We start from the raw sequence: 18054 nt of genomic DNA on the forward strand, positions 1-18054 counted from the left end.
ACCCCATTTTCCAAAGGTCAACATAAGTCTCAAAATTACTTTTTGATTTTTTTCCTAAACGGTAAATCCCAAATTGATGCCATTTACAGACAAGACACTTTGGGCACTGTCTTCTCATAGCGCATAGGGTCGATGCTGTCAGTCCAATGGGATTGCAGAAAAGGGGCCAAACCTTAGGTCGACCGATTTTCGGTCGACCTAAATCGAAAGTGTTGTAAAATGGGGGCCTTAGGGCGACAATTGGTCGACCTAAGGAGGCTTTAGGATTTATATATATATATATATATATATATATATATATATATATATATATATATATACTTTTAAAATGTCTTGGATCTGGGGACATCTGTAAGTGTGAGAGCGTGGATCTGGGAACATTCTGTGGTTATGGGAACATTAGCATGTTCTCATATCCAAGGTAACCTCAAAATGTAATTTTCGTGTTCAGCTTGACCATTGAGGGGTTTTAACTCGTGTTCCCAAAAGCATTTGAGTTCTGACTTGGTTGTCCCCCTTCCCTTGCTACAGATCTCTGCATCGTCAAACAATCTCTTCTGAGCTTTTAGCATTCTTGTGCTTACGACACTAAAAAAAAAAAAAAAATTATCTCTCTCTCTCTTTTTTTTTTTAACATTGCTGTGTAAAATAAAACTGTAAAATAACTATTTTACAGGTTTATTTCACAAGTTTATCTTATATTTTCTGAACATTTGGAAATAATTGCTTTACCTCAGTGAAATATTTATTATTGTTTAGAGCGTAAGCGATAAGCGATCCGGGCCTTTTCAAGAAATCTGAACAATGAACATGGTCGCTGCATGGGATTTTTTTCCCTTTCGTACAATCAGGCACACCACTCGTACAGGTAAGCCTTAGATTTTATGTAGCGCACTTTATAAGAACAGTGTTATATCTATTTATTTGAGTTAGGCATTGAAGATTTGAGAGGGCTTCTTCGCATCGAAGGAGTCTCTTCTGAGTGGGAATTCCGCTGTGAATTGATAGTTCTGGTCAATGGCTGTCTAATCGGCCCTCGAAGGCAATCACTGAAGTGAAGTGCACCGGGAGTGACTATTGCAACGACTGTCGTGTCCAGCGTTGTGTTTGTCAATGAGGTTCTTGAAAGCATTTGTACTGGGAGCCCGTTTAATGTTAGTTGTTAGTTTGTTCCAGTCATTTGTAACTCTATAGCTGAAAGCAAATTTTCTTGTATTGTTATTATCATGTCTTTCTTTTTGTATTTTGTCAGTACTGTTACGTGTTACAACAATGTTAGTCTGCGGTGATTTAAAAAAGAAATCTTTGTTAGTGTCATCAATGTCGTTAAATATTATATACGCTTGTATTAGGTCCCCTCTCTTTCTTCTTGCCTTTAGTGTAGGCAAAGTCAAGTATCTTAGTCTCTCTTCATATGTGTAGTCTTTTATTTCGTAAATCAGTTTAGTAGCTCTTCTTTGGACTCTTGCGATTGATGTTGATTGGCGTACTAGTCTCGGAAACCAGGCAGGATTGCCGTATTCTAGATGAGGTCGTACTAGTGTACACTCCACTCTCTGTTCCAGGAGGCTGTTCTCTGAAAATCCACCAGTACCTAGGAATGGCAGTGACACTGTACTCTAGGACCAACACAGCTAGTGTTTCAAATGTTACCTTTTTGTTTCAGGAGTCCTTGAATATTCTAGTCATTTTTCCCCATTTATTTTAAGTTCATATCATATTTGACAAATAGGTGGCGTGATCTAACCATGTTTACCTGGTTGATTCTGACGGTTGGCAGTTTAAGTTTCTGGCAATTGCCAAAGTTGAACGTTTATTGTCATTAAATGGCAAAATTAATTTGAAGTCACGTTATAACTTATTGTGGAAAATCAGCTCCCTCTCTCTCTCTTTCCCCTCCCACACTCACACACAAACACACACACATGCGTGTGTGCTGACACAAATTTGTGATTTACTTTAAAATTAACAAGGGTGCCGCGGTCAATTGTAGACGGTAAGACCTATTACTTTTTTAAAGCCAGGACATTTGGACCTATTGATTTCTTACGGTCAGGTCCAAATGACCTATTGTCCTCTAACGCTGGCAGCAACACTGATGTAGATGAAATATTCATGAGGACGTCCCTCTGCAATATTATCCCAGCTATCTAAATAGACTGGAAGAACAAAAAGTGATTGCATGGAGACCTGATCAGAAATAGAGGGTTATAACTGACATTTATCTGCAATTAAATTGCTTTAAACTGACGGTTGCCAAATTGGGTTGTGAGTGAAGCGTAGCTCTGGCTTGTCACTCACTTCCACTACACATAAATGCGCGCAAGGATTTAGTTCTTCAAACATTTCTGCTTTCTGTAGCTATGCAGGGTTTGTGGATGTGGAACGTGGGAATATTACAGTTTGGAAGGTGAGGATTCTGATAGACTCGATGCAAATTGTCCGAACTATAGCTATGGCGTGCCCCTTTAATAGCTCATAATGATTAGCCAAATATGGAAAGGCAAAACTAGATTCAAGTAGCTGAAAATTGAAACACGAATGGCGGCTTGATTGAAACTTTACGAAATGGAAATCCTGTGTTTTCCAACACATGAATGTACAAATCAGTGTTTTGGGTCTACAGAACACGACAAATCCCGTCCAAGTCCACTTCAACACAACTTCACAAGCCCATGTCTTCAGAACTTCGCAATTCCATGTGTATACGAGACCACGAAAGTCACACATTGGCTGGATTCATGTCCTGACGACATATCTGTGGTAAGTTTAAAGGCTGTCTCCATGGTAAAAAAAAATACTGAAATAACCATTTGTTTCTCTTTCTTCTTTCAATTTAATGACTTATGCGCTAGAGTTCGTATTCAATATGTTCCAGTGAAGATAATGACTCACTTTTCTAACCCGTATTCTCAAAAGCTCGGGAGAAAACGAAAGAAAATAATGTCCCTCTCCGGAAGTGACGTGTGGCTGGTGGCTTGATTCGGCCTTCCGCCATTTTGACAGAGATGGGAGAGTGAACCACAGCTTCGCGTAACAATCTGAACACGCATGCCGCATCAAGTTGTCAATAGACAACCACTGATGTTGATAAAGTAAGAGATCTGTCTTACATAATTGAGTTTCGGCGCTGTTTGGTTGCAAAGAAATGTGCGCAGTCTATATCACAAGTAGGTTTGGAAAGTGCATTTTCCGATGATATCGACGCAGCTAAGTATCAGGATCAGGAATATTGCGTCGCGGAACCTTTCAGATTATGACGCAATGTTGGCAAGAGAGCGCCTCGCCTAGCCCTACTTAAAACGATTTAAAACCTATCATTTTGGAATTTGTTCTCTTCCATAAAAAGTCTGAAGTCCATTGCTACTAAATTAAATAGCCTCTGGACTTATTTGAAAAATACACCCTTTCCTAATAGTTTTCTTAGTGCTGGCAATCAATAGTACTAGTAATGAGAGGGATGCACGACTCGTACCCTTTGATGACAGTGAGGGGCGACATTTGTATTGTTGTAGGCTATAATACAAATGTCGCCCCTCACTGTCATTAGGGCTAAATGTCACTTTTGTTAACTCCTTCATGATACGAACCCACCTTACTGTCACGGGACGCAGGGGTGGCCACATTTTTGTCAATTCAGCTTTCCCCGGGTATGTAACATGTCATTTTTAACTTACCCGCACAAAAATCAGGTTACCCACAATCTGAATGCAAAAACTCGTCCCCACCCCTACACACAGTCATGGAGTTGCGCTCACGCACACTCCACTGTCGAAATCTAACCAAGGAAATTCGTCCTTCCATTCTGGCAAAAACCTTCTGACACGTTTTGATCTGTCGCAGTGTCGATTCTAGACCGCGCATTCCCGCAAATATGAAAGAAATCCCGCAAAAATAAAATTTGGATGCGCGCCTTTTCACGCAAAGAAATACCAATTCCCGCATTTTCAAACATCTTGTGCATGCGCGATATAATAAATATAATTTCGTCAAACAGCCCAGCGTTGCAGATCGTAAGCGCTTGCAATCTTTTTGAGACAAGTGAGGCCCTGACAAGGATGTTTACATTTACCTATGTTTTCAAAAGTTACATTTTCCCTAAACATCCTTATCAGGGCCTCACTTGTCTCAAAAAGATTCACTTTTTCTCCCACAAGTCTTTGCTTCCCTTTGTGGTCACTTCCTGTTTTACATTCAAAATGGCCACCACGATAAGTGAAAGCGTGGATTTTTTCAAGAATGGAGACCCATGTGCAAATCAGCTTGACGACAAGTTGCCAAGTGAGGCAAAACATCCAAATAAATGGTCTTGGAAGTGGATGAAGGAGTTAGATTCTCAAAAAAGATAATGGAGTTTATGATTAAGAAGTTTCTGTTGTGCATGCAACGATGAAATTACATACACCTGACTTCACTCTTCAGGCAAGAAAGCCATCAGGAACCATACGTTGGTTCTCTCTCTCTCTCTCTCTCTCTCTCTCTCTCTCTCTCTCTCTCTCTCTCTCTCTCTCTCTCTCTCTCTCTCTCTCTCTCTCTTTGAAGTCTCTCTCTCTCTCTTTGAAGTCTCTCTCTCTCTCTCTCTCTCTCTCTCTCTCTCTCTCTCTCTCTCTTTGAAGTCGTGGGGGCAATGACGGCCTCCGGGATGCCACAGATTCCATCCTCCCCCAGCCTAGAGACTGGGACTTTTTGTTCTTATTTACGATAGAGTGACATAAATCAATAATTAGCAAAGATTCTATAATTTTAAACTAATCTTTGTTTCAGTTGGTCATGGTGATTTGGGCAATGACAACACCGGCATCGTGGGTGATTTGGGCAGCGATGACCCCTCCGTCAAGGATTGCGACGTGACGAGCACACATGCAGAACCGCTTGGTATGTTTATACCGCCACCATCATAAGTGACGGTTTCTGAGACTTCCACTACTCGTGCAGAACTTCTGATTGGAGAAACTCGAGGTCAAAGCTTGTTCCCAAATGTTCTTATTATTATTTCACATTGCTCAACATCCAGTTAGCAACACAGGCTAGATGTTAAGCAACGTGAAATAATAATAACACATTTTGGGACAAACTTTGACCTGTAGTTTCTCCAATCAGAAGCTTCTGCACGAGTAATGGAAGTCGCAGAAACCGCCACAATATTATTTAAATTTTATTTATATATAGATGCTACATGTCGGGTTCATCTACGGGGCTAGTGACAGACCGCCAATGATGTTTTTTGTTGTTTTTTAGTTGGCAGCATGGGGATATCTTGAGAAGGCTCTCCGTAGTCGGCTAGACGTTAAGCAATGCTAATAATAATAATAATAGCACTTGAGCAAAGAGCTAAAACATTTCGAGGTACGGTAGAGTGTTTGACATAAATAATAATAATAATACGAATATTTATAACGCGCACATATCTCCCCAACAGGCGACTCAAGGCGCACATACACTCATTCACACACACGGAGACTTAAAGTCACCAACACACACACACCAGCAACCATTAAAATATGTACAGTTATTCAAGGTGGGATGGACAATGATAATGGACAACAGGAGGGGGGAACATGTACACAGGGAGATAGTGATCAAGGGGGAGGTCGTAGAGAAGGTAGAGCAGTATAGGTATTTGGGGGTGATTATAGACAATAAGTTGACATGGAAACCAAACTCTGATGCCCTTGTGAAGAAACTCCACTCTCGCCTGTACTTTTTGAGAAAACTCAGGTCTTTTAACATCTGCAGACAAGAAATCCTTCAGATGTTTTACACTTCAACGTGCAATAGTGTGTTGTACTTTGGCTCCGTGTGTTGGGGTGGCAACATCAACAAGCAAGACAGGGATAGATTAGATAAATTCATCAGGAAAGCAAGTGGGGTGGTTGGGAGGAAGCAGGACAATTTCACATCAACACATGAACGACGACTGACTGACAAGGTACAGAAGATTTTGGCTGACGACTCGCACCCACTCAGACCGGAATTTGACAGTAGACGGACAGACAGGAGCAACAGATTCAGACAACCAACCGCAAGATCCACACGCTACAGAAATTCGTTCATTCCATCTGCAATTCACATCTTCAATTCTCAGGTGGGGCGGTAGATGCTGGTGTTGTCGCTCTGATGCACGGGGTCAGTGTTCTGTATTGTTTCAGTATTGTTGATTTTGTTTTGCATGATTATATACTCTTATTCTACTCTCTTAGACAATATGTGATAACCGGCAAGGTGCTGACTTTCTTTTGTGCATTGTTGATGGTGAATGCATGTTAATTTATTTTTAATATACTTTCTTATGTGATAACCAATGTGCTATATTTTCTCAGGACAAAGAACAAATGTTTATTTTGAATGTTTTATGTATGTTATTATTACGGACACAAACGCTCAGCAATGTAATTTCTCTTTTAGAGATTAATAAAGTTATTGTATTGTATTGTATTGTATTGGGGTGGGCAGTGTAGAATGCATGGATTATGTGGAAAAAAGGAATGTCTTGAGTGCAGATTTGAATGATTCGAGGGACTGTTGTTGACGGAGGGGGAGAGGTAGTGTGTTCCATTGGCTAGGTGCTTGGAAAGAAAATGAGCGTTGACCTGCTGTTTTGAGTTTGGTGTGGGGGATGTTGAGCTTGAGGGAGTCGGCAGATGATCTGAGTGCTCGTGAAGGGACATAGAGAGAGAGAGAGTCGGAGAGATAGGCAGGGGCGAGACCATGGAGGCATTTGTAGGTGAGAGTGTTGATTTTGTATGTGATACGGGCAGGAACGGGCAACCAGTGGAGCTGATTTAGGAGGGGGGTGATATGATCTCCCTTTTTCTTTCGTAAGGCAAGACGGGCAGAGCTATTTTGAATGCGTTGGAGACGAGAGATAGAAGAAGAGGGAAGACCCGCCAAGAGAGAGTTACAATAGTCAAGACGTGAGAGAATGGTGGACGTGACCAGTTTGGCGGTAGCATCTGTGGTGAGGTACTTGCGGATAGTGGCGATGCGGCGGAGTTGGAAGTAGCAGGTGCGAGAGACAGAAGAGATGTGTTGTTTCATGGAAAGGGTGTTGTCTAGAGTGACTCCGAGGTTTTTGACAGCAGAAGACAGAGGGACAGAAGAGTCAGAGAGTTGAAGAGAGTCGGAAGTGGCTTTGGAGAGTTTGGATGTAGTGCCTACTAGGATAGCTTCAGTTTTGTTGCTATTGAGCTGAAGTTTGATTTCTGTCATCCAATTCTGCACGTCAGTGATAGTGTCAGAGATAGAGGAAAGAAGAGATTCAGACTGGTCAGGGGAAGAGCTGTTGTGAAGTTGAGAGTCGTCGGCAAAAGAGTGGTGGAGAACGTTGTGTCGGTCAAGGATGTGGTCAAGAGGTTGAGTGTAGAGAGTAATTAGTACAGGCCCAAGGACTGAGCCCTGAGGGACTCCGCACTCAAGCCTGATGGGGTCAGAGTTCAGTTTGTCAATCGAAACAGTCTGGTAGCGGTCGGTGAAATAAGAAGAGAACCAAGAAAGAGCTGTGCTATGGATACCAAAGGTGTACTGAAGGCGTTGAAGGAGGATGTTGTGGTCGACTGTGTCAAAGGCCGCTGATAGATCAAGTAGAGCGACGGCAGAGATTTCAGCTTGGTCAGTGGCAAGGAGGAGATCAGTAGTGATTTTGAGAAGGGCAGTTTCGGTGGAGTGGTGAGGACGATAGGCAGATTGAAGCGGAGAGAGAAGATTGTTGCAAAGAAGGTGAGAGTTGAGTTGTTTTAGGACGACTCTTTCAAGGAGTTTGGAGATGAAGGAAAGGTTTGAGACAGGGCGGTAGTTGCTGAGAGTGTTTGGGTCGAGCGATGGTTTCTTCAGTAGATGTTTGACAATAGCAGTCTTAAAGGAGTTGGGGACAGTGCCTGTTTGCAGAGAAGTGTTGATGATTTTGAGAATAGAAGGGAGGAGTTCAGGAAGACAGTCAGAGTAGAGTTGTGTGGGAAGAGGGTCAAGGTCACAGGTTTTCAAGGTCATTTCTTTGAGGACTTTCTCCAGGTCAGTGAGAGTGAGAGGCTGAAAGTGTGTGAAGGGAGTGCCTGTAAATGCAGGAGAAGTTTCAGAGTTTTGGTGTGGGATTTTGTCTAGTTTGTCACGGATGGTTTGGATCTTGTTATGGAAGTAATCAGAGAAAGCTTGCGACAGTTTGGAGGGGTCGATGTTGTTGGGCAAGGGAGAAGCAGAAGAGCAGCCAACAAGGTCATTCACTGTGGAGAAGAGTGTTTTGGCAGAGGTTGTTTCACAGATTTTGGTGCTGTAGTGCGATTGTTTGGCGTCTGCGATGAGTGTCTGAGCATGTTCCATTTGCTTGTTGTAAATCTGTCTGTCAACTACCAGCTTTGAGGTTCGCAACTTCCTCTCTGCTCGGCGACGCAACTGTTTTGTATACTTAACTTCAGCTGTGATCGAGGGTGCAGAAGGCCAATCTACGATGAGTTTGGTTTTTGCGGGTGCATGTTCGTCAAGAAGTGTGCTGAGAGTGGAGTCGTAATGACGTACAGGGTCTGAGGATACCGGAGGATCAAGCAGTCGGCGGGCTGCTTCTGCGCGAAATGTGTCAGTGTTAACTTCTTTGAGGTTACGGCGGACTACGCGCTTTTTCTGTTTGGATGGTTTGGCCATCTTAAGAGAGAACAAAACTGCAGAATGATCGGATCTGAGGTAGTCATTCAGCAGGATGTCGTACACCAGGTCAGTGGACTCGTGGGTGACAATCCAGTCAATGATGTGTGTTTTGCGTGTGGGAGCGTCTACATGCTGTTTGAGGTCGTGACAGTCAAGAAGGTCCATCGTCTGTCTTGTGTCGGTGTTATAAATCAACAATAAGCAAAGATTCTATAATTTTAAACTAATCTTTGTTTCAGTTGGTCATGGTGATTTGGGCAATGACAACACCGGCATCGTGGGTGATTTGGGCAATGACGACACTGGCATCGTGGGTGATTTGGGCAATGAAGACACTGGCATCGTGGGTGATTTGGGCAATGACGACACTGGCATCGTGGGTGATTTGGGCAATGACGACACCGGCATCGTGGGTGATTTGGGCAATTCGTGGCTGATTTGGGCAATGACGACACCGGCATCGTGGCTGATTTGGGCAATGACGACACCGGCATCGTGGGTGATTTGGGCAATGACAACACCGGCATCGTGGGTGATTTGGGGAGCGATGACTCCTCCGTCAAGGATTGCGACTACACATGTCGCACACATGCAGAACCGCTTGGTATGTTTATACCGCCACCATCATATGTGACGGTTTCTGCGACTTCCAAAACTCGTGCAGAATCTTCTGATTGGAGAAATTCGAGTTCAAAGTTTGTTTAAAAAAAATATGTTATTTTACATTGCTCAACGTCAAGTTAGCAACATTTTGGTACATACTTTGACCTCTAGTTTCTCCAATCAGACGCTTCTGCGCGAGTAATGGAAGTCGCAGAAACCGCCACAATATTATTTAAATTTTATTTATATATAGATGCTACATGTCGGGTTCTAGTGGACATACTCTTATAATATCTAAATACTTTTGCTACTACTAATAACATGCATTGTTTATTACCTAATTAAAGGCTCCCGCAGTGGGGCACTGCGGTTAAGAAATTAAAGGCCCCTCCTGTTTTTGGAACCGCAGGAGCTTTCTAGTTTGCTGTTAGGTAGATTTTTGGTTCCTCTTTCCTGTCATGCTCTCTTTTTCTTCATGAATTCTTTTCTTTTTTCTGCCTTAATCTTGCTCATTCACCTGTATTTTTTCCAAAAATCTCTTCTCTTGCCGCTTGTCTCGCGATTCATGTATAGTTTAATCTGTTAGTGTTCTGATGTAAGTCCAGCAGTAGATAGGTTAAGCCTATTTTAACATACTGGAAACTGGTAATCTTCCAGTAGGTATTAATTTAGTTTTACTAAAGCCTGCTGGGACACAAGTAATGGGTTAGTGCATTTGTAAACAGGAATCGCTTGACAAGTGGCCCCCTTCATCCCCCCCTTCCTCGTCCTGATATGGCTCTGCGTAGTCGGCTGGACGTTAAGCAAAAAATAAACAAACAAAAAAAAATAATTAAAGGCAGAGGTTGACAAAGCTCATGAAGACAAGCGTAAATTCAAGCTGGTCTCATGCTGAAATACAAACTTTAATAAATGGTTTTGGGCATCTCCTTCAAAAAGGCATGTATCCGTCAGGGAAGATAATTCAAGCCGCAATTAACCAAAATACTTGTCTCAACAATAGAACATGTATGAATGTGCGAACAAAGCTTCAGCACTAAATGAAGACACGGTTTTAAGATGGACTAGCTGAAGTTGTGGGCAAAGACAGCATGTTGTTGCTTTTTGGCGAAAGCTTACTGAAGAAATATGGACCAGCTAGAAAAAATGACATAGCACAGAGATTGAGACAACTTGCTGGCCTGTTGGTGCAATATGTAGAGCAAACCTATTCATTACATCTTACCATATAACAGTGGCACAGGCACGGTTGGCCTAGTGGTAAGGCGTCCGCCCCGTGATCGGGAGGTCGTGGGTTCGAACCCCGGCCAGGTCATACCTAAGACTTTAAAATTGGCAATCTAGTGGCTGCTCCGCCTGGCGTCAGGCATTATGGGGTTAGTGCTAGGACTGGTTGGTCCGGTGTCAGAAGAATGTGACTGGGTGAGACATGAAGCCTGTGCTGCGACTTCTGTCTTGTGTGCTGCGACTTCTGTCTTGTGTGTGGCGCACGTTATATGTCAAACCAGCACCGCCCTGATATGGCCCTTCGTGGTCGGCTGGGCGTTAAGCAAAAAAAACCCACAATATAACAGGGGCTCATTTTGAAATTGAGGTTGTCAAGAGGAATGTAATCGGACATTTTTCAAACTAATCGCACCATCGATGCAAACTGCACGCACTCGCACAAATAAATGAAATCTACACACAGCAACACCGACAGCTTTAAATGATTTTAATGTCATTAAAACGGTTTAAACCCAAATAAAATTGAATGAAATCTCACAGATAAATTTACAATGACTATCTGTCTTGCTTGAAGAAAAGAAAAAAACGAAAAGGGAGTGGAACACGGCAACACACATTCTGAGTCACTCCAGGAGCTTCAACAGAAACACAGGTGACGATCGCGGAATGTTGATGTTGAGAACGTCTGACGCATGCAGTATGCGTGCGGTAGCTATTTTCCGCGAAACCCTGCGGAACCCCGGGGGTACCCCGCGAAACCCCGCTTCGGCTTCCGTAATAAGAAAACATTTTGTACCGGTGTCTTAGAGTTTAATAGCTGACAAGGAAATTGAGTAACAAAATAGCGATAAGTCCGACCCCGAAATGAGACCCTGATGTAATACTATTATTTGCTGGGCTATACAAGTTATGTAGGTATGCATGCATGACCCTGGGTCTTGCTGTATGACTGGGAATTGCAGATATGTTCTTCAAAAGATGATGCCGTGTCTGAAGCATCAATATAAACGCTTATAGCTCACAGCTGAAAAGAACACTTCCTTACTAGTACGAAACCAAATGACAAACTATCAATTTGAATACAACACAGCTTCATAAGAACTGCTCAAACAAGGACCAATAAAAGAGAAAACTGAAGACCGTGGCCTTAATCTTACAAGTTTGAAGTTAAAACAAGTTTTGCAAACAATACATGTGAAAGAATGTTGTTATGCCTGAATATTTAAAAAAATTAGTTAGTGTTCCCAGAAACTTGAAATTTGGCATTGTTGTTTATATGTCGACCTAGTACCCAAATATATATAGACATTCTGGAAAACGTTATTTGTTTAGGAATATGGGGAACGTGGATATGGGGACCTTATTAATATTATGTTTTCACATATATATTTAAATCCTAAACAAATAACGTTTTCCAGAATGTCTATATATATTTGGGTACTAGGTCGACATATAAACCACAGTGCGAAATTTCAACTTTCTGGATGTTCTATGTACCATTGTTAAATATCTAGTTATAAGTTCTTTTTTAGTTATACTTTTAAAACGACAAGACATGAACATGTATGTCCTTTTTTTTAATTTTTTTTTTTATTGTTGTTATGTTTGTTTGTTTGTGTGTGTGTTGATCGATTTAATTTTTTTTTAAAGTTAGTGTTCCCAGAAACTTGTATTATATATATAATAAAAGTTTCTGGGAACACTAACTAATTTTTTTAATATTCAGGCATAACAACATTCTGTCACATGTATTGCTTGCAAAACTTGTTTTAACTTCAAACTTGTAAGATTAAGGCCACGGTCTTCAGTTTTCTCTTTTATTGGTCCTTGTTTGAGCAGTTCTTATGAAGCTAACTCTGACACCAGCCGGTTATTTGGGAACTCGTTTTCAACTGCTTGCAGAAAGTTGAAATTTGTCATTGTGGTTTATATGTCGACTTAGTACCCAAATATAAAAAGACATTCTGGAAAATGTTATTTGTAGGATTTAAATATATATATATGAAAACATAATAAGGTCCCCATATCCACGTTCCCAAAAACCTTGTCTGAATATAATAATATATATAATAAATGTTTCTGGGAACACTAACTTTTTTTTTAATATTCAGGCATAACAACATTCTTTCACATGTTTTGTTTGCAAAACTTGTTTTAACTTCAAACCTGTAAGATTAAGGCCACGGTCTTCAGTTTTCTCTTTTATTGGTCCTTGTTTGAGCAGTTCTTATGAAGCTGTTTTGTATTCAAATTGATAGTTTGTCATTTGGTTTCGTACTAGTAAGGAAGTGTTCTTTTCAGCTGTGAGCTATAAGCGTTTATATTGATGCTTCAGACACGGCATAATCTTTTGAAGAACATATCTGCAATTCCCAGTCATACAGCAAGACAAAAATTGGCTCTTTGCAGTCTGCTGGGCTATACGCGATATGTTATGTATGTATGCATGGCCCTGGGTCTTGCTGTACGACCCTGGGTCTTGCTGTACGACCCTGGGTCTTGCTGTACGACCCTGGGTCTTGCTGTACGGCCCTGGGTCTTGCTGTACGACCCTGGGTCTTGCTGTACGGCCCTGGGTCTTGCTGTACGACCCTGGGTCTTGCTGTACGGCCCTGGGTCTTGCTGTACGGCCCTGGGTCTTGCTGTACGGCCCTGGGTCTTGCTGTACGACCCTGGGTCTTGCTGTACGACCCTGGGTCTTGCTGTACGGCCCTGGGTCTTGCTGTACGGCCCTGGGTCTTGCTGTACGACCCTGGGTCTTGCTGTACGACCCTGGATCTTGCTGTACGACCCTGGGTCTTGCTGTATGACCATGGGTTTTCATGTCACGTACGACATACAAATCACGATGTTCAAAGTTTTGACGAATTGAGTGTGACTACGATTCGTAAAACTTGAAATAGGAAGGTGTTATTGCTGTGTTTGATTGGTCGATCTTTGTTTAATGACAAAACAATTAATAATGCCAAGATTTTTAATGTGTACATAGTTCCTTTTCAGCTTGTGATTTATAACTCGTTGTGACAAGTTAAAGTTTGTGTAAGCCCTTAATAGACTCTTTGCAGTCCGCTGGGCTATACGCATTATGTATGTATGCATGACTCTGGGGATTGCTGTATGACCCTGGATCTTGCTGTATGACCCTCAATCTTGCTGTATGTCCCTCGGTCTTGCTGTATGACCCTCGGTCTTGATCAACAATGATCTGCATTTTTACTCAATATTTTCCACGAAGTACTGGGATCCTTGTATTTCTATCTACTCTGCTTTAATCTTGCTAAGACAATTATGTTGAGACGTCATAAATCAGTACTGGTATATTCTCGGAATTGCGGTCTGGTACCCTGTGATATCGGTTTGAAAAGTAGGGAAGGAGGCGATGTGAAGTGCCTTTAGTCGCTGCTGTCACAGTGGGGAGATTGCTAATTGGAGAAATGATTGCATGCAGAAAACGTGGTGATTATGATCCCACGTGACATTTTTACCGCCTTTCATTGTGTAAAAATAGCTTAAACGACAAAACAATTAATAATGCCAAGATTGTTAATGTGTACATAGTTCCTTTTCAACTTGTGATTTATAACTTGTTGTGACAAGTTAAAGTTTGTGTGGGCCCTTAATAGGCTCTTTGCGGTCTGCTGTAGGACCCTGTGTCTTGCTGTATGACCCTGTGTCTTGCTGTAGGACCCTGTGTCTTTCTGTAGGACCCTGTGTCTTGCTGTATGACCCTGTGTCTTGCTGTATGACCCTGTGTCTTGCTGTATGACACTGTGTCTTGCTGTATGACCCTGTGTTTTGCTGTAGGACCCTGTGTCTTGCTGTAGGACCCTGTGTCTTGCTGTAGGACCCTGTGTCGTAATGTATGACCCTGTGTCTTGCTGTAGGACCCTGTGTCTTGCTGTAGGACCCTGTGTCTTGCTGTATGACCCTGTGTCTTGTTGTATGACCCTGTGTCTTGTTGTAGGACCCTGTGTCTTGCTGTAGGACCCTGTGTCTTGCTGTAGGACCCTGTGTCTTACTGTTGGACCCTGTGTCTTGCTGTACGACCCTGTGTCTTGCTGTACGACCCTGTGTCTTGCTGTACGACCCTGTGTCTTGCTGTAGGACCCTGTGTCTTGCTGTAGGACCCTGTGTCTGGCTGTATGACCCTGTGTCTTGCTGTATGACCCTGTGTCTTGCTGTAGGACCCTGTGTCTTGCTGTAGGACCCTGTGTCTTGCTGTACGACCCTGTGTCTTGCTGTACGACCCTGTGTCTTGCTGTAGGACCCTGTGTCTTGCTGTAGGACCCTGGCTCTTGCTGTACGACCCTGTGTCTTGCTGTATGACCCTGTGTCTTGCTGTAGGACCCTGTGTCTTGCTGTACGACCCTATGTCTTGCTGTACGACCCTGTGTCTTGCTGTAGGACCCTGTGTCTTGCTGTACGACCCTGTGTCTTGCTGTAGGACCCTGTGTCTTGCTGTAGGACCCTGTGTCTTGCTATACGACCCTGTGTCTTGCTGTACGACCCTGTGTTTTGCTGTACGACCCTGTGTCTTGCTGTACGACCCTGTGTCTTGCTGTAGGACCCTGGGTCTTGCTGTATGACCCTGTGTCTTGCTGTACGACCCTGGGTCTTGCTGTACGACCCTGGGTCTTGCTGTATGACCCTGGATCTTGCTGTATGACCCTCGGTCTTGCTGTACGACCCTGTGTCTTGCTGTATGACCCTGGGTCTTGCTGTACGACCCTGGGTCTTGCTGTACGACCCTGGGTCTTGCTGTACGACCCTGGGTTTTGCTGTATGATCCTGGGTCTTGCTGTATGACCCTGGGTCTTGCTGTATGATCCTGGGTCTTGCTGTATGACCCTGGATCTTGCTGTATGACCCTGGATCTTGCTTATGACCTTCGGTCTTGCTGTATGACCCTCGGTCTTGCTGTATGACCCTAGGTCTTGATGAACAAGGATCTGCATTTTTACTTAATATTTTCCACGAAGTACTGGGATCCTTGTATTTCTATCTACTCTGCTTTAATCTTGCTAAGACAATTATGTTGAGACGTCATAAATCAGTACTGGTATATTCTCGGAATTGCGGTCTGGTACCCTGTGATGTTGGTTTGAAAAGTAGGGAAGGAGGCGATGTGAAGTGCCTTTAGTCGCTGGTGTCACAGTGGGAAGATTGCTAATCGGAGAAATGATTGCATGCAGAAAACGTGGTGATTATGATCCCACATGACATTTTTACCGCCTTTTGCTGTGTAAAAATAGCTTAAATGACATGTCTTAAAGCTCTGCTTAAACTCGTAGTAAACCTCGGTGTTTACGCAGGTTCCTAGCTAATCGTGTATAAACTTGTCTTGCAAAGAAGCAGAGTAGATAGAGATACAAGGATCACAGTTCTTCGTGGACATTATTTTATCCTCTTTTCTTTTTAAAACCTGGTTTTTACAAACAGGGGAAAGTACCTCATCGTTTCCAGAGCCTCACAATTATATGTCCTTGTAAACATGGTTTATCAGAAGGACTGGTGACATACCTTCATTGGTAATTTTTAGGTTTTTTTAGTTGGCAGCGTGGGGCGTTTTGAGACGGCTCGGTGTAGTCAGCTGGACGTTAAGCAATGTTTAATAATATATAATATGTTGCAAATCGTCACGCTAATGGGATAATTGCCTAACTCACTTTTGCAAGTTTTGAGAAAAAGCGATTTGTTCAGCAGCCTCTGCATTGAACTTTGGGTTCTGTACTTCAGTAGAATGAACTTTAATCCAAATTTCTATTGATCTTGTTTACCATGGGATGCACATGCATAGACAGAAAAGCATGGGTATGCTGTTAAGATAACTGACTTATGAGTTAGGCAATTTTGCTGACATGGCATCAGCAACCGTTTCTCTTTGCAATTTCTTTTCGGAATTTTTACAGATGATTGACACAATTGTTGGCGTTATTATGGAACCGTTGTCTCAAAACTATCTAACTCTGAGTTAGGCAATTATCCTATTAGCGTAATGAAATGTATCATCAGATTTGATTTTGATTAATTTTTTTCCATTGAAATGCTTTTTTGATTTTGAATTTTGTTCCCAGGGTCCGCCCTGGGAGGTGGGGGGGGGGGGATCTCTTATTTTGGGTTCTTAGTCACCTCATGCGCCCCAATGGGATAAGAACATATATTTAGGTGAGCCTTTATTGTCATTTTTAGTCACCCACCCAAAGGAAAGGGGGGTGACTGTTACTTTTGTCAGCGTCCCTGCCTGTGTCTATCCGTCTACACATACGGTTGGGTGATTTTAGGACCCGTGGTCCTTTTCTTGTTTATTTCTTTTTTTCTGCCTCCCCATTGTTCAGTCACCTGTTTCACTTTTACCATGGACTTTGATTCATGGTGTTTAAGAAATAACGATTTTCGATGTCAAAATAAAAGCTGAGTTGTGATTAATGTTTATTTCAGGTAAGAATTAACTTGGTGCGTAATTACACAACACGAAAAAAGATAAATGCAAGTACAAAATTGGAAATATATTTAGTTTGATAATCTAATTCAATGAAAAGCCTGATTTCTGTACTTTTTTTTCTTGTTCTTGTTTTCTCTACTTGAGCACGTTTTTTTTTCTTTGAGAAGTATGTGTCCTCCGACTACGCATGGCTGTCTGTGTTAAAAGTATGTGTCCTTCGACGACGGTCGGCGAAGAATGTTTTTAGCGACTGTCGGCGAAGGTTAATCATGCTTAGTGACATCATATTTCTTCAAAATCATGTTTTTTGGGTGCGATTATTTTTTTGCAAACATATTACAAGTTAATAATTTTCGGTTCAATGACTATACATAAGACTGTATTATCTTTAATGTTCTTTTTAGTTATCAGTAGATTTAAATGACTGTATTTTATTTTCGGTAACAATCCACCTTTTTGCAAGACGAGGTATGTCTTTTTCTTTAAAACAATAGTTGCTTATGTTATTGTTTGTGTTGTTGATGCTGGACTAATAAACAACAGTATCTGTTTAAAACCTTCATGAACAGTGTGTATTGTGTAAACAGGGAGTGACTGCAAGCGAGTATTGTGCTCTCTCTCTCTCTCTCTCTCGCTCTCTCTCTCGCTCTCGCTCTCGCTCTCGCTCTCTGTGTGTGTGTGTGTGCTATTTTTTTCCGCAAATATGTTCTTGCTCTCTCTCTCTCTCTCTCTCTCTCTCTCTCTCTCTCTCTCTCTCTCTCTCTCTCTCTCTCTCTCTCTCTCTCTCTCTCTCTCTCTCTCTCTCTCTCTCTCTCTCTCTCTCTCCCCCGCTCTCTCGCTCTCGCTCTGTGTGTGTGTGTGTGTGTGTGTGCTATTTTTTTCCGCAAATATGTTCTTCAAAAGATTATGCAGTGTCTGAAGCATCAATATAAACTTTATAAGCTCACAGCTGAAAAGAACACTTCCTTACTAGTACGAAACCAAATGACAAACTATCAATCAATCAATCAATCAATAGAATTTATTTCCAAAATGCAAAAGCACATGATTTTGTTTTAAATGTTGCAGTAAATCATATATCCACGTCCACACTCACATTCACACCCAAATTGTCACAGCATAAGAAACATGGTTAAATACTATTTGCA

General features: G+C 42.1%; 1 long non-coding RNA gene across 1 annotated transcript; it reads left to right on the top strand.

Moving 5' to 3' along the window:
• Positions 1-640: 640 nt before the first annotated feature.
• On the top strand, positions 641-13028 carry LOC138950440 (uncharacterized). The gene is made up of 4 exons (XR_011450661.1): positions 641-868; positions 2627-2763; positions 4765-4875; positions 8874-13028. It is a non-coding gene; the product is annotated as an uncharacterized lncRNA (long non-coding RNA).
• Positions 13029-18054: the final 5026 nt, after the last annotated feature.

Source organism: Littorina saxatilis, linkage group LG16 (genome assembly GCF_037325665.1).
Source record: "Littorina saxatilis isolate snail1 linkage group LG16, US_GU_Lsax_2.0, whole genome shotgun sequence".
NCBI classification, from domain to species: domain Eukaryota; kingdom Metazoa; phylum Mollusca; class Gastropoda; order Littorinimorpha; family Littorinidae; genus Littorina; species Littorina saxatilis.